Raw genomic sequence first — 17,986 nt, forward strand, 5'->3', positions numbered from 1 at the left:
ATCTTCATTCCCGTAGTTGTAGAAGTAATAAAGCAAAAGAAGAGCAAGCGGCAACAAAGTCGACTCCTTTAACGAAGGGTTCTCCAAAGAAGACCACTCACCCTCCACACCCGATCCAAATATCCAAATACACGATTAGCACGTGCAAGACTATGGACCGTTCGGATTTCCAAAGGGGATTTGTTCAGCGACAATGTTGCTCACGGCCATACTACCCTGAAAACGCCCGATCTCGTCTGATCTCGGAAGCTAAGTAGGGTTCGGCCTGGTTAGTACCTGGATGGGAGACCGCTTGCGAATACCAGGTGCTCTAAGCATCTTGTCAAAACCATTTTCGACATTTCATGGATGTTCATCTCCTTTTGACCTCCTAAATCATGAAAGACTTCCCTCCTCTGCACATCTCACAACATTTTATTGAAGCTCTCCTTCTGATAATCTTCATTCCCGTAGTTGTAGAAGTAATAAAGCAAAAGAAGAGCAAGCGGCAACAAAGTCGACTCCTTTAACGAAGGGTTCTCCAAAGAGGACCCCTCATCCTCCACACCCGATCCAAATATCCAAATACACGATCCACATGCAAGACTATGGACCGTTCGAATTTCCAAAGGGGATTTGTTCAGCAACAATGTTGCTCACGGCCATACTACCCTGAAAACGCCCGATCTCGTCTGATCTCGTAAGCTAAGCAGGGTTGGGCCTGGTTAGTACCTGGATGGGAGACCGCTTGGGAATACCAGGTGCTGTAAGCATCTTGTCAAAACCATTTTCGACATTTCATGGATGTTCATCTCCTTTTGACCTCCTAAATCACGAAAGACTTCCCTCCTCTGCATATCTCACAACATTTTATTGAAGCTCTCCTGATAATCTTCATTCCCGTAGTTGTAGAAGTAATAAAGCAAAAGAATAGCAAGCGGCAACAAAGTCGACTCCTTCAACGAAGGGCTTTCCAAAGAGGACCCCTCGCCCTCCACACCGGATCCAAATATCCAAATACACGATCCACATGCAAGACTATGGACCGTTTGAATTTCCAAAGGGGATTTATTCAGCGACAATGTTGCTCACGGCCATACTACCCTGAAAACGCCCGATCTAGTCTGATCTCGGAAGCTAAGCAGGGTTGGGCCTGGTTAGTACCTGGATGGGAGATCGCTTGGGAATACCAGGTGCTGTAAGCATCTTGTCAAAACCATTTTCGACATTTCATGGATGTTCATCTCCTTTTGACATCCTAAATCATGAAAGACTTCCCTACTCTGCACATCTCACAACATTTTATTGAAGCTCTCCTTCTGATAATCTTCATTCCCGTAGTTGTAGAAGTAATAAAGCAAAAGAAGAGCAAGCGGCAACAAAGTCGACTCCTTTAACGAAGGGTTCACCAAAGAGGACCCCTCACCCTCCACACCCGATCCAAATATCCAAATACACGATTAGCACGTGCAAGACTATGGACCGTTCGGATTTCCAAAGGGGATTTGTTCAGCAACAATGTTGCTCACAGCCATACTACCCTGAAAATGCCTGATCTCGTCTGATCTTGGAAGCTAAGCAGGGTTGGGCCTGGTTAGTACCTGGATGGGAGACTGCTTGGGAATACCAGGTGCTGTAAGCATTTTGTCAAAACCATTTTCGACATTTCAAGGATGTTCATCTCCTTTTGACCTCCTAAATCATGAAAGACTTCCCTCATCTGCACATCTCACAACATTTTATTGAAGCTCTCCTTCTGATAATCTTCATTCCCGTAGTTGTAGAAGTAATGAAGCAAAAGAAGAGCAAGCGGCTACAAAGTCGACTCCTTTAACGAAGGGTTCACCAAAGAGGACCACTCACCCTCCACACCGGATCCAAATATCCAAATACATGATCCACATGCAAGACTATGGACCGTTCGGATTTCCAAAGGGGATTTGTTCAGCGACAATGTTGCTCACGGCCATACTACCCTGAAAACGCTCGATCTCGTCTGATCTCGAAAGCTAAGCAGGGTTGGGCCTGGTTAGTACCTGGATGGGAGACTGCTTGGGAATACCAGGTGCTGTAAGCATCTTGTCAAAACCATTTTCGACATTTCATGGATGTTCATCTCCTTTTGACCTCCTAAATCATGAAAGACTTCCCTCCTCTGCACATCTCACAACATTTTATTGAAGCTCTCCTTCTGATAATCTTCATTCCCGTAGTTGTAGAAGTAATAAAGCAAAAGAAGAGCAAGCGGCAACAAAGTCGACTCCTTTAACGAAGGGTTCTCCAAAGAGGACCCCTCACCCTCCACACCCGATCGAAATATCCAAATACACGATCCACATGCAAGACTATGGACCGTTCAGATTTCCAAAGGGGATTTGTTCAGCGATAATGTTGCTCACGGCCATACTACCCTGAAAACGCCCGATCTCATCTGATCTCGGAAGCTAAGCAGGGTTGGGCCTGGTTAGTACCTGGATGGGAGACCGCTTGGGAATACCAGGTGCTGTAAGCATCTTGTCAAAACCATTTTCGACATTTCATGGATGTTCATCTCCTTTTGACCTCCTAAATCATGAAAGACTTCCCTCCTCTGCATATCTCACAACATTTTATTGAAGCTCTCCTGATAATCTTCATTCCCGTAGTTGTAGAAGTAATAAAGCAAAAGAATAGCAAGCGGCAACAAAGTCGACTCCTTCAACGAAGGGCTTTCCAAAGAGGACCACTCGCCCTCCACACCGGATCCAAATATCCAAATACACGATCCACATGCAAGACTATGGACCGTTTGAATTTCCAAAGGGGATTTATTCAGCAACAATGTTGCTCACGGCCATACTACCCTGAAAACGCCCGATCTCGTCTGATCTCAGAAGCTAAGCAGGGTTGGGCCTGGTTAGTACCTGGATGGGAGATCGCTTGGGAATACCAGGTGCTGTAAGCATATTGTCAAAACCATTTTCGACATTTCATGGATGTTCATCTCCTTTTGACATCCTAAATCATGAAAGACTTCCCTACTCTGCACATCTCACAACATTTTATTGAAGCTATCCTTCTGATAATCTTCATTCCCGTAGTTGTAGAAGTAATAAAGCAAAAGAAGAGCAAGCGGCAACAAAGTCGACTCCTTTAACGAAGGGTTCTCCAAAGAAGACCACTCACCCTCCACACCGGATCCAAATATCCAAATACACGATCCACATGCAAGACTATGGACCGTTCGGTTTTCCAAAGGGGATTTATTCAGCGACAATGTTGCTCACGGCCATACTACCCTGAAAACGCCTGATCTCGTCTGATCTCGGAAGCTAAGCAGGGTTGGGCCTGGTTAGTACCTGGATGGGAGACTGCTTGGGAATACCAGGTGCTGTGAGCATCTTGTCAAAACCATTTTCGACATTTCATGGATGTTCATCTCCTTTTGACATCCTAAATCATGAAAGACTTCCCTACTCTGCACATCTCACAACATTTTATTGAAGCTCTCCTTCTGATAATCTTCATTCCCATAGTTGTAGAAGTAATAAAGCAAAAGAAGAGCAAGCGGCAACAAAGTCGACTCCTTTAACGAAGGGTTCACCAAAGAGGACCCCTCACCCTCCACACCCGATCCAAATATCCAAATACACGATTAGCACGTGCAAGACTATGGACCGTTCGGATTTCCAAAGGGGATTTGTTCAGCAACAATGTTGCTCACGGCCATACTACCCTGAAAATGCCCGATCTCGTCTGATCTTGAAAGCTAAGCAGGGTTGGGCCTGGTTAGTACCTGGATGTGAGACTGCTTGGGAATACCAGGTGCTGTAAGCATCTTGTCAAAACCATTTTCGACATTTCAAGGATGTTCATCTCCTTTTGACCTCCTAAATCATGAAAGACTTCCCTCCTCTGCACATCTCACAACATTTTATTGAAGCTCTCCTTCTGATAATCTTCATTCCCGTAGTTGAAGAAGTAATAAAGCAAAAGAAGAGCAAGCGGCAACAAAGTCGACTCCTTTAACGAAGGGTTCTCCAAAGAGGACCCCTCACCCTCCACACCCGATCCAAATATCCAAATACACGATCCACATGCAAGACTATGGACCGTTCGGATTTCCAAAGGGGATTTGTTCAGCGACAATGTTGCTCACGGCCATACTACCCTGAAAACGCCCGATCTCGTCTGATCTCGGAAGCTAAGCAGGGTTGGGCCTGGTTAGTACCTGGATGGGAGACCGCTTGGGAATACCAGGTGCTGTAAGCATCTTGTCAAAACCATTGTCGACATTTCATGGATGTTCATCTCCTTTTGACCTCCTAAATCATGAAAGACTTCCCTCCTCTGCACATCTCACAACATTTTATTGAAGCTCTCCTTCTGATAATCTTCATTCCCGTAGTTGTAGAAGTAATAAAGCAAAAGAAGAGCAAGCGGCAACAAAGTCGACTCCTTTAACGAAGGGTTCACCAAAGAGGACGACTCACCCTCCACACCCGATCCAAATATCCAAATACACGATCCACATGCAAGACTATGGACCGTTCGAATTTCCAAAGGGGATTTATTCAGCGATAATGTTGCTCACGGCCATACTACCCTGAAAACGCCTGATCTCGTCTGATCTCGGAAGCTAAGCAGGGTTGGGCCTGGTTAGTACCTGGATGGGAGACTGCTTGGGAATACCAGGTGCTGTAAGCATCATGTCAAAACCATTTTCGACATTTCATGGATGTTCATCTCCTTTTGACCTCCTAAATCATGAAAGACTTCCCTCCTCTGCATATCTCACAACATTTTATTGAAGCTCTCCTGATGATCTTCATTCCCGTAGTTGTAGAAGTAATAAAGCAAAAGAATAGCAAGCGGCAACAAAGTCGACTCCTTCAACGAAGGGCTTTCCAAAGAGGACCACTCGCCCTCCACACCGGATCCAAATATCCAAATACACGATCCACATGCAAGACTATGGACCGTTTGAATTTCCAAAGGGGATTTATTCAGCAACAATGTTGCTCACGGCCATACTACCCTGAAAACGCCCGATCTCGTCTGATCTCAGAAGCTAAGCAGGGTTGGGCCTGGTTAGTACCTGGATGGGAGATCGCTTGGGAATACCAGGTGCTGTAAGCATATTGTCAAAACCATTTTCGACATTTCATGGATGTTCATCTCCTTTTGACATCCTAAATCATGAAAGACTTCCCTACTCTGCACATCTCACAACATTTTATTGAAGCTATCCTTCTGATAATCTTCATTCCCGTAGTTGTAGAAGTAATAAAGCAAAAGAAGAGCAAGCGGCAACAAAGTCGACTCCTTTAACGAAGGGTTCTCCAAAGAAGACCACTCACCCTCCACACCGGATCCAAATATCCAAATACACGATCCACATGCAAGACTATGGACCGTTCGGATTTCCAAAGGGGATTTGTTCAGCAACAATGTTGCTCACGGCCATACTACCCTGAAAATGCCCGATCTCGTCTGATCTTGAAAGCTAAGCAGGGTTGGGCCTGGTTAGTACCTGGATGTGAGACTGCTTGGGAATACCAGGTGCTGTAAGCATCTTGTCAAAACCATTTTCGACATTTCAAGGATGTTCATCTCCTTTTGACCTCCTAAATCATGAAAGACTTCCCTCCTCTGCACATCTCACAACATTTTATTGAAGCTCTCCTTCTGATAATCTTCATTCCCGTAGTTGAAGAAGTAATAAAGCAAAAGAAGAGCAAGCGGCAACAAAGTCGACTCCTTTAACGAAGGGTTCTCCAAAGAGGACCCCTCACCCTCCACACCCGATCCAAATATCCAAATACACGATCCACATGCAAGACTATGGACCGTTCGGATTTCCAAAGGGGATTTGTTCAGCGACAATGTTGCTCACGGCCATACTACCCTGAAAACGCCCGATCTCGTCTGATCTCGGAAGCTAAGCAGGGTTGGGCCTGGTTAGTACCTGGATGGGAGACTGCTTGGGAATACCAGGTGCTGTAAGCATCTTGTCAAAACCATTTTCGACATTTCATGGATGTTCATCTCCTTTTGACCTCCTAAATTATGAAAGACTTCCCTCCTCTGCACATCTCACAACATTTTATTGAAGCTCTCCTTCTGATAATCTTCATTCCCGTAGTTGTAGAAGTAATAAAGCAAAAGAAGAGCAAGCGGCAACAAAGTCGACTCCTTTAACGAAGGGTTCTCCAAAGAGGACCCCTCACCCTCCAAACCCGATCCAAATATCCAAATACACGATCCACATGCAAGACTATGGATCGTTCGAATTTCCAAAGGGGATTTGTTCAGCAACAATGTTGCTCACGGCCATACTACCCTGAAAACGCCCGATCGCGTCTGATCTCGTAAGCTAAGCAGGGTTGGGCCTGGTTAGTACCTGGATAGGAGACCGCTTGGGAATACCAGGTGCTGTAAGCATCTTGTCAAAACCATTTTCGACATTTCATGGATGTTCATCTCCTTTTGACCTCCTAAATCACGAAAGACTTCCCTCCTCTGCACATCTCACAACATTTTATTGAAGCTCTCCTTCTGATAATCTTCATTCCCGTAGTTGTAGAAGTAATAAAGCAAAAGAAGAGCAAGCGGCAACAAAGTCGACTCCTTTAACGAAGGGTTCACCAAAGAGGACGACTCACCCTCCACACCCGATCCAAATATCCAAATACACGATCCACATGCAAGACTATGGACCGTTCGAATTTCCAAAGGGGATTTATTCAGCAATAATGTTGCTCACGGCCATACTACCCTGAAAACGCCCGATCTCGTCTGATCTCGGAAGCTAAGCAGGGTTGGGCCTGGTTAGTACCTGGATGGGAGACTGCTTGGGAATACCAGGTGCTGTAAGCATCTTGTCAAAACCATTTTCGACATTTCATGGATGTTCATCTCCTTTTGACCTCCTAAATTATGAAAGACTTCCCTCCTCTGCACATCTCACAACATTTTATTGAAGCTCTCCTTCTGATAATCTTCATTCCCGTAGTTGTAGAAGTAATAAAGCAAAAGAAGAGCAAGCGGCAACAAAGTCGACTCCTTTAACGAAGGGTTCTCCAAAGAGGACCCCTCACCCTCCACACCCGATCCAAATATCCAAATACACGATCCACATGCAAGACTATGGACCGTTCGAATTTCCAAAGGGGATTTGTTCAGCAACAATGTTGCTCACGGCCATACTACCCTGAAAACGCCCGATCGCGTCTGATCTCGTAAGCTAAGCAGGGTTGGGCCTGGTTAATACCTGGATAGGAGACCGCTTGGGAATACCAGGTGCTGTAAGCATCTTGTCAAAACCATTTTCGACATTTCATGGATGTTCATCTCCTTTTGACCTCCTAAATCACGAAAGACTTCCCTCCTCTGCATATCTCACAACATTTTATTGAAGCTCTCCTGATAATCTTCATTCCCGTAGTTGTAGAAGTAATAAAGCAAAAGAATAGCAAGCGGCAACAAAGTCGACTCCTTCAACGAAGGGCTTTCCAAAGAGGACCCCTCGCCCTCCACACCGGATCCAAATATCCAAATACACGATCCACATGCAAGACTATGGACCGTTTGAATTTCCAAAGGGGATTTATTCAGCGACAATGTTGCTCACGGCCATACTACCCTGAAAACGCCCGATCTCGTCTGATCTCGGAAGCTAAGCAGGGTTGGGCCTGGTTAGTACCTGGATGGGAGATCGCTTGGGAATACCAGGTGCTGTAAGCATCTTGTCAAAACCATTTTCGACATTTCATGGATGTTCATCTCCTTTTGACATCCTAAATCATGAAAGACTTCCCTACTCTGCACATCTCACAACATTTTATTGAAGCTCTCCTTCTGATAATCTTCATTCCCGTAGTTGTAGAAGTAATAAAGCAAAAGAAGAGCAAGCGGCAACAAAGTCGACTCCTTTAACGAAGGGTTCACCAAAGAGGACCCCTCACCCTCCACACCCGATCCAAATATCCAAATACACGATTAGCACGTGCAAGACTATGGACCGTTCGGATTTCCAAAGGGGATTTGTTCAGCAACAATGTTGCTCACGGCCATACTACCCTGAAAATGCCTGATCTCGTCTGATCTTGGAAGCTAAGCAGGGTTGGGCCTGGTTAGTACCTGGATGGGAGACTGCTTGGGAATACCAGGTGCTGTAAGCATCTTGTCAAAACCATTTTCGACATTTCAAGGATGTTCATCTCCTTTTGACCTCCTAAATCATGAAAGACTTCCCTCCTCTGCACATCTCACAACATTTTATTGAAGCTCTCCTTCTGATAATCTTCATTCCCGTAGTTGTAGAAGTAATAAAGCAAAAGAAGAGCAAGCGGCAACAAAGTCGACTCCTTTAACGAAGGGTTCTCCAAAGAGGACCCCTCACCCTCCACACCCGATCCAAATATCCAAATACACGATCCACATGCAAGACTATGGACCGTTCGGATTTCCAAAGGGGATTTGTTCAGCGACAATGTTGCTCACGGCCATACTACCCTGAAAACGCCCGATCTCGTCTGATCTCGGAAGCTAAGCAGGGTTGGGCCTGGTTAGTACCTGGATGGGAGACCGCTTGGGAATACCAGGTGCTGTAAGCATCATGTCAAAACCATTTTCGACATTTCATGGATGTTCATCTCCTTTTGACCTCCTAAATCATGAAAGACTTCCCTACTCTGCACATCTCACAACATTTTATTGAAGCTCTCCTTCTGATAATCTTCATTCCCGTAGTTGTAGAAGTAATAAAGCAAAAGAAGAGCAAGCGGCAACAAAGTCGACTCCTTTAACGAAGGGTTCTCCAAAGAGGACCCCTCACCCTCCACACCCGATCCAAATATCCAAACACACGATCCACATGCAAGACTATGGACCGTTCGGATTTCCAAAGGGGATTTGTTCAGCGACAATGTTGCTCACGGCCATACTACCCTGAAAACGCCCGATCTCGTCTGATCTCGGAAGCTAAGCAGGGTTGGGCCTGGTTAGTACCTGGATGGGAGACCGCTTGGGAATACCAGGTGCTGTAAGCATCTTGTCAAAACCATTTTTGACATTTCATGGATGTTCATCTCCTTTTGACCTCCTAAATCATGAAAGACTTCCCTCCTCTGCATATCTCACAACATTTTATTGAAGCTCTCCTGATAATCTTCATTCCCGTAGTTGTAGAAGTAATAAAGCAAAAGAAGAGCAAGCGGCAACAAAGTCGACTCCTTCAACGAAGGGCTTTCCAAAGAGGACCCCTCGCCCTCCAGACCGGATCCAAATATCCAAATACACGATCCACATGCAAGACTATGGACCGTTTGAATTTCCAAAGGGGATTTATTCAGCGAAAATGTTGCTCACGGCCATACTACCCTGAAAACGCCCGATCTCGTCTGATCTCGGAAGCTAAGCAGGGTTGGGCCTGGTTAGTACCTGGATGGGAGACCGCTTGGGAATACCAGGTGCTGTAAGCATCTTGTCAAAACCATTTTCGACATTTCATGGATGTTCATCTCCTTTTGACATCCTAAATTATGAAAGACTTCCCTACTCTGCACATCTCACAACATTTTATTGAAGCTCTCCTTCTGATAATCTTCATTCCCGTAGTTGTAGAAGTAATAAAGCAAAAGAAGAGCAAGCGGCAACAAAGTCGACTCCTTTAACGAAGGGTTCTCCAAAGAGGACCCCTCACCCTCCACACCCGATCCAAATATCCAAATACACGATCTACATGCAAGACTATGGACCGTTCGGCTTTCCAAAGGGGATTTGTTCAGCGACAGTGTTGCTCACGGCCATACTACCCTGAAAACGCCTGATCTCGTCTGATCTCGGAAGCTAAGCAGGGTTGGGCCTGCTTAGTACCTGGATGGGAGACCGCTTGGGAATACCAGGTGCTGTAAGCATCTTGTCAAAACCATTTTCGACATTTCATGGATGTTCATCTCCTTTTGACCTCCTAAATCATGAAAGACTTCCCTCCTCTGCACATCTCACAACATTTTATTGAAGCTCTCCTTCTGATAATCTTCATTCCCGTAGTTGTAGAAGTAATAAAGCAAAAGAAGAGCAAGCGGCAACAAAGTCGACTCCTTTAACGAAGGGTTCTCCAAAGAGGACCCCTCACCCTCCAAACCCGATCCAAATATCCAAATACACGATCCAAATGCAAGACTATGGATCGTTCGGATTTCCAAAGGGGATTTGTTGAGCGACAATGTTGCTCACGGCCATACTACCCTGAAAATGCCCGATCTCGTCTGATCTTGGAAGCTAAGCAGGGTTGGGCCTGGTTAGTACCTGGATGGGAGACCGCTTGGGAATACCAGGTGCTGTAAGCATCTTGTCAAAACCATTTTCGACATTTCAAGGATGTTCATCTCCTTTTGACCTCCTAAATCATGAAAGACTTCCCTCCTCTGCACATCTCACAACATTTTATTGAAGCTCTCCTTCTGATAATCTTCATTCCCGTAGTTGTAGAAGTAATAAAGCAAAAGAAGAGCAAGCGGCAACAAAGTCGACTCCTTTAACGAAGGGTTCTCCAAAGAGGACCCCTCACCCTCCACACCCAATCCAAATATCCAAATACACGATCCACATGCAAGACTATGGACCGTTCGAATTTCCAAAGGGGATTTGTTCAGCGACAATGTTGCTCATGGCCATACTACCCTGAAAACTTCCGATCTCGTCTGATCTCGGAAGCTAAGCAGGGTTGGGCCTGGTTAGTACCTGGATGGGAGACTGCTTGGGAATACCAGGTGCTGTAAGCATCTTGTCAAAACCATTTTCGACATTTCATGGATGTTCATCTCCTTTTGACCTCCTAAATCATGAAAGACTTCCCTCCTCTGCATATCTCACAACATTTTATTGAAGCTCTCCTGATAATCTTCATTCCCGTAGTTGTAGAAGTAATAAAGCAAAAGAATAGCAAGCGGCAACAAAGTCGACTCCTTCAACGAAGGGCTTTCCAAAGAGGACCCCTCGCCCTACACACCGGATCCAAATATCCAAATACACGATCCACATGCAAGACTATGGACCGTTTGAATTTCCAAAGGGGATTTATTCAGTGACAATGTTGCTCACGGCCATACTACCCTGAAAACGCCCGATCTCGTCTGATCTCGGAAGCTAAGCAGGGTTGGGCCTGGTTAGTACCTGGATGGGAGATCGCTTGGGAATACCAGGTGCTGTAAGCATCTTGTCAAAACCATTTTCGACATTTCATGGATGTTCATCTCCTTTTGACATCCTAAATCATGAAAGACTTCCCTCCTCTGCACATCTCACAACATTTTATTGAAGCTCTCCTTCTGATAATCTTCATTCCCGTAGTTGAAGAAGTAATAAAGCAAAAGAAGAGCAAGCGGCAACAAAGTCGACTCCTTTAACGAAGGGTTCTCCAAAGAGGACCCCTCACCCTCCACACCCGATCCAAATATCCAAATACACGATCCACATGCAAGACTATGGACCGTTCGGATTTCCAAAGGGGATTTGTTCAGCAACAATGTTGCTCACGGCCATACTACCCTGAAAACGCCCGATCTCGTCTGATCTCGGAAGCTAAGTAGGGTTCGGCCTGGTTAGTACCTGGATGGGACTCTGCTTGCGAATACCATTTGCTCTAAGCATCTTGTCAAAACCATTTTCGACATTTCATGGATGTTCATCTCCTTTTGACCTCCTAAATCATGAAAGACTTCCCTCCTCTGCACATCTCACAACATTTTATTGAAGCTCTCCTTCTGATAATCTTCATTCCCGTAGTTGTAGAAGTAATAAAGCAAAAGAATAGCAAGCGGCAACAAAGTCGACTCCTTCAACGAAGGGCTTTCCAAAGAGGACCCCTCGCCCTCCAGACCGGATCCAAATATCCAAATACACGATCCACATGCAAGACTATGGACCGTTTGAATTTCCAAAGGGGATTTATTCAGCGACAATATTGCTCACGGCCATACTACCCTGAAAACGCCCGATCTCGTCTGATCTCGTAAGCTAAGCAGGGTTTGGGCCTGGTTAGTACCTGGATGGGAGACCGCTTGGGAATACCAGGTGCTGTAAGCATCTTGTCAAAACCATTTTCGACATTTCATGGATGTTCATCTCCTTTTGACCTCCTAAATCACGAAAGACTTCCCTCCTCTGCATATCTCACGACATTTTATTGAAGCTCTCCTGATAATCTTCATTCCCGTAGTTGTAGAAGTAATAAAGCAAAAGAATAGCAAGCGGCAACAAAGTCGACTCCTTCAACGAAGGGCTTTCCAAAGAGGACCCCTCGCCCTCCACACCGGATCCAAATATCCAAATACACGATCCACATGCAAGACTATGGACCGTTTGAATTTCCAAAGGGGATTTATTCAGCGACAATGTTTCTCACGGCCATACTACCCTGAAAACGCCCGATCTCGTCTGATCTCGGAAGCTAAGCAGGGTTGGGCCTGGTTAGTACCTGGATGGGAGATCGCTTGGGAATACCAGGTGCTGTAAGCATCTTGTCAAAACCATTTTCGACATTTCATGGATGTTCATCTCCTTTTGACCTCCTAAATCATGAAAGACTTCCCTACTCTGCACATCTCACAACATTTTATTGAAGCTCTCCTTCTGATAATCTTCATTCCCGTAGTTGTAGAAGTAATAAAGCAAAAGAAGAGCAAGCGGCAACAAAGTCGACTCCTTTAACGAAGGGTTCTCCAAAGAGGACCCCTCACCCTCCACACCCGATCCAAATATCCAAATACACTATCCACATGCAAGACTATGGACCGTTCGGATTTCCAAAGGGGATTTGTTCAGCGACAATGTTGCTCACGGCCATACTACCCTGAAAACGCCCGATCTCGTCTGATCTCGGACGCTAAGCAGGGTTGGGCCTGGTTAGTACCTGGATGGGAGACCGCTTGGGAATACCAGGTGCTGTAAGCATCTTGTCAAAACCATTTTCGACATTTCATGGATGTTCATCTCCTTTTGACCTCCTAAATCATGAAAGACTTCCCTACTCTGCACATCTCACAACATTTTATTGAAGCTCTCCTTCTGATAATCTTCATTCCCGTAGTTGTAGAAGTAATAAAGCAAAAGAAGAGCAAGCGGCAACAAAGTCGACTCCTTTAACGAAGGGTTCTCCAAAGAGGACCCCTCACCCTCCACACCCGATCCAAATATCCAAATACACGATCCACATGCAAGACTATGGACCGTTCGGATTTCCAAAGGGGATTTGTTCAGCGACAATGTTGCTCACGGCCATACTACCCTGAAAACGCCCGATCTCGTCTGATCTCGGAAGCTAAGCAGGGTTGGGCCTGGTTAGTACCTGGATGGGAGACCGCTTGGGAATACCAGGTGCTGTAAGCATCTTGTCAAAACCATTTTCGACATTTCATGGATGTTCATCTCCTTTTGACCTCCTAAATCATGAAAGACTTCCCTCCTCTGCATATCTCACAACATTTTATTGAAGCTCTCCTGATAATCTTCATTCCCGTAGTTGTAGAAGTAATAAAGCAAAAGAATAGCAAGCGGCAACAAAGTCGACTCCTTCAACGAAGGGCTTTCCAAAGAGGACCCCTCACCCTCCACACCCGATCCAAATATCCAAATACACGATCCACATGCAAGACTATGGACCGTTCGGATTTCCAAAGGGGATTTGTTCAGCAACAATGTTGCTCACGGCCATACTACCCTGAAAACGCCCGATCTCGTCTGATCTCGGAAGCTAAGCAGGTTGGGCCTGGTTAGTACCTGGATGGGAGACCGCTTGGGAATACCAGGTGCTGTAAGCATCTTGTCAAAACCATTTTCGACATTTCAAGGATGTTCATCTCCTTTTGACCTCCTAAATCATGAAAGACTTCCCTCCTCTGCACATCTCACAACATTTTATTGAAGCTCTCCTTCTGATAATCTTCATTCCCGTAGTTGTAGAAGTAATAAAGCAAAAGAAGAGCAAGCGGCAACAAAGTCGACTCCTTTAACGAAGGGTTCTCCAAAGAGGACCCCTCACCCTCCACACCCAATCCAAATATCCAAATACACGATCCACATGCAAGACTATGGACCGTTCGAATTTCCAAAGGGGATTTGTTCAGCGACAATGTTGCTCACGGCCATACTACCCTGAAAACGCCCGATCTCGTCTGATCTCGGACGCTAAGCAGGGTTGGGCCTGGTTAGTACCTGGATGGGAGATCGCTTGGGAATACCAGGTGCTGTAAGCATCTTGTCAAAACCATTTTCGACATTTCATGGATGTTCATCTCCTTTTGACATCCTAAATCATGAAAGACTTCCCTACTCTGCACATCTCACAACATTTTATTGAAGCTCTCCTTCTGATAATCTTCATTCCCGTAGTTGTAGAAGTAATAAAGCAAAAGAAGAGCAAGCGGCAACAAAGTCGACTCCTTTAACGAAGGGTTCTCCAAAGAGGACCACTCACCCTCCACACCGGATCCAAATATCCAAATACACGATCCACATGCAAGACTATGGACCGTTCGGATTTCCAAAGGGGATTTGTTCAGCGACAATGTTGCTCACGGCCATACTACCCTGAAAACGCCCGATCTCGTCTGATCTCGGAAGCTAAGCAGGGTTAGGCCTGGTTAGTACCTGGATGGGAGACCGCTTGGGAATACCAGGTGCTGTAAGCATCTTGTCAAAACCATTTTCGACATTTCATGGATGTTCATCTCCTTTTGACCTCCTAAATCATGAAAGACTTCCCTCCTCTGCATATCTCACAACATTTTATTGAAGCTCTCCTTCTGATAATCTTCATTCCCGTAGTTGTAGAAGTAATAAAGCAAAAGAAGAGCAAGCGGCAACAAAGTCGACTCCTTTAACGAAGGGTTCACCAAAGAGGACCCCTCACCCTCCACACCCGATCCAAATATCCAAATACACGATTAGCACGTGCAAGACTATGGACCGTTCGGATTTCCAAAGGGGATTTGTTCAGCGACAATGTGGCTCACGGCCATACTACCCTGAAAATGCCCGATCTCGTCTGATCTTGGAAGCTAAGCAGGGTTGGGCCTGGTTAGTACCTGGATGGGAGACCGCTTGGGAATACCAGGTGCTGTAAGCATCTTGTCAAAACCATTTTCGACATTTCAAGGATGTTCATCTCCTTTTGACCTCCTAAATCATGAAAGACTTCCCTCCTCTGCACATCTCACAACATTTTATTGAAGCTCTCCTTCTGATAATCTTCATTCCCGTAGTTGTAGAAGTAATAAAGCAAAAGAAGAGCAAGCGGCAACAAAGTCGACTCCTTTAACGAAGGGTTCTCCAAAGAGGACCCCTCACCCTCCACACCCAATCCAAATATCCAAATACACGATCCACATGCAAGACTATGGACAGTTCGAATTTCCAAAGGGGATTTGTTCAGCGACAATGTTGCTCACGGCCATACTACCCTGAAAACTTCCGATCTCGTCTGATCTCGCAAGCTAAGCAGGGTTGGGCCTGGTTAGTACCTGGATGGGAGACCGCTTGGGAATACCAGGTGCTGTAAGCATCTTGTCAAAACCATTTTCGACATTTCATGGATGTTCATCTCCTTTTGACCTCCTAAATCATGAAAGACTTCCCTCCTCTGCATATCTCACAACATTTTATTGAAGCTCTCCTGATAATCTTCATTCCCGTAGTTGTAGAAGTAATAAAGCAAAAGAATAGCAAGCGGGAACAAAGTCGACTCCTTCAACGAAGGGCTTTCCAAAGAGGACCCCTCGCCCTACACACCGGATCCAAATATCCAAATACACGATCCACATGCAAGACTATGGACCGTTTGAATTTCCAAAGGGGATTTATTCAGCGACAATGTTGCTCACGGCCATACTACCCTGAAAACGCCCGATCTCGTCTGATCTCGGAAGCTAAGCAGGGTTGGGCCTGGTTATTACCTGGATGGGAGATCGCTTGGGAATACCAGGTGCTGTAAGCATCTTGTCAAAACCATTTTCGACATTTCATGGATGTTCATCTCCTTTTGACATCCTAAATCATGAAAGACTTCCCTACTCTGCACATCTCACAACATTTTATTGAAGCTCTCCTTCTGATAATCTTCATTCCCATAGTTGTAGAAGTAATAAAGCAAAAGAAGAGCAAGCGGCAACAAAGTCGACTCCTTTAACGAAGGGTTCTCCAAAGAGGACCACTCACCCTCCACACCGGATCCAAATATCCAAATACACGATCCACATGCAAGACTATGGACCGTTCGGTTTTCCAAAGGGGATTTATTCAGCGTCAATGTTGCTCACGGCCATACTACCCTGAAAACGCCTGATCTCGTCTGATCTCGGAAGCTAAGCAGGGTTTGGGCCTGGTTAGTACCTGGATGGGAGACCGCTTGGGAATACCAGGTGCTGTAAGCATCTTGTCAAAACCATTTTCGACATTTCATGGATGTTCATCTCCTTTTGACCTCCTAAATCACGAAAGACTTCCCTCCTCTGCATATCTCACAACATTTTATTGAAGCTCTCCTGATAATCTTCATTCCCGTAGTTGTAGAAGTAATAAAGCAAAAGAATAGCAAGCGGCAACAAAGTCGACTCCTTCAACGAAGGGCTTTCCAAAGAGGACCCCTCGCCCTCCACACCGGATCCAAATATCCAAATACACGATCCACATGCAAGACTATGGACCGTTTGAATTTCCAAAGGGGATTTATTCAGCGACAATGTTTCTCACGGCCATACTACCCTGAAAACGCCCGATCTCGTCTGATCTCGGAAGCTAAGCAGGGTTGGGCCTGGTTAGTACCTGGATGGGAGATCGCTTGGGAATACCAGGTGCTGTAAGCATCTTGTCAAAACCATTTTCGACATTTCATGGATGTTCATCTCCTTTTGACCTCCTAAATCATGAAAGACTTCCCTACTCTGCACATCTCACAACATTTTATTGAAGCTCTCCTTCTGATAATCTTCATTCCCGTAGTTGTAGAAGTAATAAAGCAAAAGAAGAGCAAGCGGCAACAAAGTCGACTCCTTTAACGAAGGGTTCTCCAAAGAGGACACCTCACCCTCCACACCCGATCCAAATATCCAAATACACTATCCACATGCAAGACTATGGACCGTTCGGATTTCCAAAGGGGATTTGTTCAGCGACAATGTTGCTCACGGCCATACTACCCTGAAAACGCCCGATCTCGTCTGATCTCGGACGCTAAGCAGGGTTGGGCCTGGTTAGTACCTGGATGGGAGACCGCTTGGGAATACCAGGTGCTGTAAGCATCTTGTCAAAACCATTTTCGACATTTCATGGATGTTCATCTCCTTTTGACCTCCTAAATCATGAAAGACTTCCCTACTCTGCACATCTCACAACATTTTATTGAAGCTCTCCTTCTGATAATCTTCATTCCCGTAGTTGTAGAAGTAATAAAGCAAAAGAAGAGCAAGCGGCAACAAAGTCGACTCCTTTAACGAAGGGTTCTCCAAAGAGGACCCCTCACCCTCCACACCCGATCCAAATATCCAAATACACGATCCACATGCAAGACTATGGACCGTTCGGATTTCCAAAGGGGATTTGTTCAGCGACAATGTTGCTCACGGCCATACTACCCTGAAAACGCCCGATCTCGTCTGATCTCGGAAGCTAAGCAGGGTTGGGCCTGGTTAGTACCTGGATGGGAGACCGCTTGGGAATACCAGGTGCTGTAAGCATCTTGTCAAAACCATTTTCGACATTTCATGGATGTTCATCTCCTTTTGACCTCCTAAATCATGAAAGACTTCCCTCCTCTGCATATCTCACAACATTTTATTGAAGCTCTCCTGATAATCTTCATTCCCGTAGTTGTAGAAGTAATAAAGCAAAAGAATAGCAAGCGGCAACAAAGTCGACTCCTTCAACGAAGGGCTTTCCAAAGAGGACCCCTCACCCTCCACACCCGATCCAAATATCCAAATACACGATCCACATGCAAGACTATGGACCGTTCGGATTTCCAAAG

General features: G+C 45.5%; 36 non-coding genes and 5 pseudogenes across 36 annotated transcripts; all 41 read left to right on the forward strand.

Annotated features, from left to right (window-relative positions):
• The first annotated feature begins 198 nt into the window (after nucleotides 1-198).
• LOC144080686 (5S ribosomal RNA) lies at nucleotides 199-317 on the forward strand (annotated as a pseudogene).
• A 316-nt stretch (nucleotides 318-633) lies between these two features.
• On the forward strand, nucleotides 634-752 carry LOC144079725 (5S ribosomal RNA). Its single transcript, XR_013301780.1, has one exon. It is a non-coding gene; the product is annotated as a 5S ribosomal RNA (ribosomal RNA).
• Nucleotides 753-1,065: 313 nt separating this feature from the next.
• LOC144080165 (5S ribosomal RNA) lies at nucleotides 1,066-1,184 on the forward strand. Its single transcript, XR_013302205.1, has one exon. It is a non-coding gene; the product is annotated as a 5S ribosomal RNA (ribosomal RNA).
• A 318-nt stretch (nucleotides 1,185-1,502) lies between these two features.
• LOC144080522 (5S ribosomal RNA) lies at nucleotides 1,503-1,621 on the forward strand. The gene has a single exon (XR_013302549.1). It is a non-coding gene; the product is annotated as a 5S ribosomal RNA (ribosomal RNA).
• A 316-nt stretch (nucleotides 1,622-1,937) lies between these two features.
• On the forward strand, nucleotides 1,938-2,056 carry LOC144079669 (5S ribosomal RNA). Its single transcript, XR_013301726.1, has one exon. It is a non-coding gene; the product is annotated as a 5S ribosomal RNA (ribosomal RNA).
• Nucleotides 2,057-2,372: 316 nt separating this feature from the next.
• LOC144079895 (5S ribosomal RNA) lies at nucleotides 2,373-2,491 on the forward strand. The gene has a single exon (XR_013301943.1). It is a non-coding gene; the product is annotated as a 5S ribosomal RNA (ribosomal RNA).
• Nucleotides 2,492-2,804: 313 nt separating this feature from the next.
• Nucleotides 2,805-2,923, forward strand: LOC144080093 (5S ribosomal RNA). Its single transcript, XR_013302133.1, has one exon. It is a non-coding gene; the product is annotated as a 5S ribosomal RNA (ribosomal RNA).
• Nucleotides 2,924-3,239: 316 nt separating this feature from the next.
• On the forward strand, nucleotides 3,240-3,358 carry LOC144081016 (5S ribosomal RNA). Its single transcript, XR_013302853.1, has one exon. It is a non-coding gene; the product is annotated as a 5S ribosomal RNA (ribosomal RNA).
• Nucleotides 3,359-3,676: 318 nt separating this feature from the next.
• On the forward strand, nucleotides 3,677-3,795 carry LOC144080723 (5S ribosomal RNA; annotated as a pseudogene).
• Nucleotides 3,796-4,111: 316 nt separating this feature from the next.
• Nucleotides 4,112-4,230, forward strand: LOC144080866 (5S ribosomal RNA). The gene has a single exon (XR_013302709.1). It is a non-coding gene; the product is annotated as a 5S ribosomal RNA (ribosomal RNA).
• A 316-nt stretch (nucleotides 4,231-4,546) lies between these two features.
• On the forward strand, nucleotides 4,547-4,665 carry LOC144079847 (5S ribosomal RNA). The gene has a single exon (XR_013301897.1). It is a non-coding gene; the product is annotated as a 5S ribosomal RNA (ribosomal RNA).
• A 313-nt stretch (nucleotides 4,666-4,978) lies between these two features.
• On the forward strand, nucleotides 4,979-5,097 carry LOC144080094 (5S ribosomal RNA). Its single transcript, XR_013302134.1, has one exon. It is a non-coding gene; the product is annotated as a 5S ribosomal RNA (ribosomal RNA).
• A 316-nt stretch (nucleotides 5,098-5,413) lies between these two features.
• Nucleotides 5,414-5,532, forward strand: LOC144080725 (5S ribosomal RNA; annotated as a pseudogene).
• A 316-nt stretch (nucleotides 5,533-5,848) lies between these two features.
• On the forward strand, nucleotides 5,849-5,967 carry LOC144081141 (5S ribosomal RNA). Its single transcript, XR_013302974.1, has one exon. It is a non-coding gene; the product is annotated as a 5S ribosomal RNA (ribosomal RNA).
• A 316-nt stretch (nucleotides 5,968-6,283) lies between these two features.
• Nucleotides 6,284-6,402, forward strand: LOC144080491 (5S ribosomal RNA). Its single transcript, XR_013302520.1, has one exon. It is a non-coding gene; the product is annotated as a 5S ribosomal RNA (ribosomal RNA).
• Nucleotides 6,403-6,718: 316 nt separating this feature from the next.
• Nucleotides 6,719-6,837, forward strand: LOC144081143 (5S ribosomal RNA). Its single transcript, XR_013302975.1, has one exon. It is a non-coding gene; the product is annotated as a 5S ribosomal RNA (ribosomal RNA).
• Nucleotides 6,838-7,153: 316 nt separating this feature from the next.
• Nucleotides 7,154-7,272, forward strand: LOC144080661 (5S ribosomal RNA; annotated as a pseudogene).
• Nucleotides 7,273-7,585: 313 nt separating this feature from the next.
• LOC144081091 (5S ribosomal RNA) lies at nucleotides 7,586-7,704 on the forward strand. Its single transcript, XR_013302924.1, has one exon. It is a non-coding gene; the product is annotated as a 5S ribosomal RNA (ribosomal RNA).
• Nucleotides 7,705-8,022: 318 nt separating this feature from the next.
• LOC144080507 (5S ribosomal RNA) lies at nucleotides 8,023-8,141 on the forward strand. The gene has a single exon (XR_013302535.1). It is a non-coding gene; the product is annotated as a 5S ribosomal RNA (ribosomal RNA).
• Nucleotides 8,142-8,457: 316 nt separating this feature from the next.
• Nucleotides 8,458-8,576, forward strand: LOC144080867 (5S ribosomal RNA). The gene has a single exon (XR_013302710.1). It is a non-coding gene; the product is annotated as a 5S ribosomal RNA (ribosomal RNA).
• Nucleotides 8,577-8,892: 316 nt separating this feature from the next.
• Nucleotides 8,893-9,011, forward strand: LOC144080869 (5S ribosomal RNA). The gene has a single exon (XR_013302712.1). It is a non-coding gene; the product is annotated as a 5S ribosomal RNA (ribosomal RNA).
• A 313-nt stretch (nucleotides 9,012-9,324) lies between these two features.
• On the forward strand, nucleotides 9,325-9,443 carry LOC144080870 (5S ribosomal RNA). The gene has a single exon (XR_013302713.1). It is a non-coding gene; the product is annotated as a 5S ribosomal RNA (ribosomal RNA).
• A 316-nt stretch (nucleotides 9,444-9,759) lies between these two features.
• Nucleotides 9,760-9,878, forward strand: LOC144079943 (5S ribosomal RNA). The gene has a single exon (XR_013301990.1). It is a non-coding gene; the product is annotated as a 5S ribosomal RNA (ribosomal RNA).
• A 316-nt stretch (nucleotides 9,879-10,194) lies between these two features.
• Nucleotides 10,195-10,313, forward strand: LOC144079820 (5S ribosomal RNA). Its single transcript, XR_013301871.1, has one exon. It is a non-coding gene; the product is annotated as a 5S ribosomal RNA (ribosomal RNA).
• A 316-nt stretch (nucleotides 10,314-10,629) lies between these two features.
• On the forward strand, nucleotides 10,630-10,748 carry LOC144080191 (5S ribosomal RNA). The gene has a single exon (XR_013302230.1). It is a non-coding gene; the product is annotated as a 5S ribosomal RNA (ribosomal RNA).
• Nucleotides 10,749-11,061: 313 nt separating this feature from the next.
• LOC144081092 (5S ribosomal RNA) lies at nucleotides 11,062-11,180 on the forward strand. The gene has a single exon (XR_013302925.1). It is a non-coding gene; the product is annotated as a 5S ribosomal RNA (ribosomal RNA).
• Nucleotides 11,181-11,496: 316 nt separating this feature from the next.
• On the forward strand, nucleotides 11,497-11,615 carry LOC144080812 (5S ribosomal RNA; annotated as a pseudogene).
• A 316-nt stretch (nucleotides 11,616-11,931) lies between these two features.
• Nucleotides 11,932-12,051, forward strand: LOC144080459 (5S ribosomal RNA). The gene has a single exon (XR_013302489.1). It is a non-coding gene; the product is annotated as a 5S ribosomal RNA (ribosomal RNA).
• A 313-nt stretch (nucleotides 12,052-12,364) lies between these two features.
• On the forward strand, nucleotides 12,365-12,483 carry LOC144079856 (5S ribosomal RNA). The gene has a single exon (XR_013301906.1). It is a non-coding gene; the product is annotated as a 5S ribosomal RNA (ribosomal RNA).
• Nucleotides 12,484-12,799: 316 nt separating this feature from the next.
• LOC144081079 (5S ribosomal RNA) lies at nucleotides 12,800-12,918 on the forward strand. Its single transcript, XR_013302913.1, has one exon. It is a non-coding gene; the product is annotated as a 5S ribosomal RNA (ribosomal RNA).
• A 316-nt stretch (nucleotides 12,919-13,234) lies between these two features.
• Nucleotides 13,235-13,353, forward strand: LOC144080871 (5S ribosomal RNA). Its single transcript, XR_013302714.1, has one exon. It is a non-coding gene; the product is annotated as a 5S ribosomal RNA (ribosomal RNA).
• A 313-nt stretch (nucleotides 13,354-13,666) lies between these two features.
• LOC144080302 (5S ribosomal RNA) lies at nucleotides 13,667-13,784 on the forward strand. The gene has a single exon (XR_013302338.1). It is a non-coding gene; the product is annotated as a 5S ribosomal RNA (ribosomal RNA).
• A 316-nt stretch (nucleotides 13,785-14,100) lies between these two features.
• On the forward strand, nucleotides 14,101-14,219 carry LOC144079896 (5S ribosomal RNA). The gene has a single exon (XR_013301944.1). It is a non-coding gene; the product is annotated as a 5S ribosomal RNA (ribosomal RNA).
• A 316-nt stretch (nucleotides 14,220-14,535) lies between these two features.
• On the forward strand, nucleotides 14,536-14,654 carry LOC144080356 (5S ribosomal RNA). The gene has a single exon (XR_013302389.1). It is a non-coding gene; the product is annotated as a 5S ribosomal RNA (ribosomal RNA).
• Nucleotides 14,655-14,972: 318 nt separating this feature from the next.
• On the forward strand, nucleotides 14,973-15,091 carry LOC144079821 (5S ribosomal RNA). Its single transcript, XR_013301872.1, has one exon. It is a non-coding gene; the product is annotated as a 5S ribosomal RNA (ribosomal RNA).
• Nucleotides 15,092-15,407: 316 nt separating this feature from the next.
• LOC144080277 (5S ribosomal RNA) lies at nucleotides 15,408-15,526 on the forward strand. Its single transcript, XR_013302314.1, has one exon. It is a non-coding gene; the product is annotated as a 5S ribosomal RNA (ribosomal RNA).
• Nucleotides 15,527-15,839: 313 nt separating this feature from the next.
• LOC144080128 (5S ribosomal RNA) lies at nucleotides 15,840-15,958 on the forward strand. Its single transcript, XR_013302168.1, has one exon. It is a non-coding gene; the product is annotated as a 5S ribosomal RNA (ribosomal RNA).
• A 316-nt stretch (nucleotides 15,959-16,274) lies between these two features.
• LOC144080178 (5S ribosomal RNA) lies at nucleotides 16,275-16,394 on the forward strand. The gene has a single exon (XR_013302218.1). It is a non-coding gene; the product is annotated as a 5S ribosomal RNA (ribosomal RNA).
• Nucleotides 16,395-16,707: 313 nt separating this feature from the next.
• On the forward strand, nucleotides 16,708-16,826 carry LOC144079857 (5S ribosomal RNA). The gene has a single exon (XR_013301907.1). It is a non-coding gene; the product is annotated as a 5S ribosomal RNA (ribosomal RNA).
• Nucleotides 16,827-17,142: 316 nt separating this feature from the next.
• On the forward strand, nucleotides 17,143-17,261 carry LOC144081080 (5S ribosomal RNA). The gene has a single exon (XR_013302914.1). It is a non-coding gene; the product is annotated as a 5S ribosomal RNA (ribosomal RNA).
• Nucleotides 17,262-17,577: 316 nt separating this feature from the next.
• On the forward strand, nucleotides 17,578-17,696 carry LOC144080872 (5S ribosomal RNA). Its single transcript, XR_013302715.1, has one exon. It is a non-coding gene; the product is annotated as a 5S ribosomal RNA (ribosomal RNA).
• The last annotated feature ends 290 nt before the right edge of the window (nucleotides 17,697-17,986 follow it).

The sequence above is a fragment of the Stigmatopora argus genome, chromosome 8 (genome assembly GCF_051989625.1).
Source record: "Stigmatopora argus isolate UIUO_Sarg chromosome 8, RoL_Sarg_1.0, whole genome shotgun sequence".
NCBI lineage: Eukaryota > Metazoa > Chordata > Actinopteri > Syngnathiformes > Syngnathidae > Stigmatopora > Stigmatopora argus.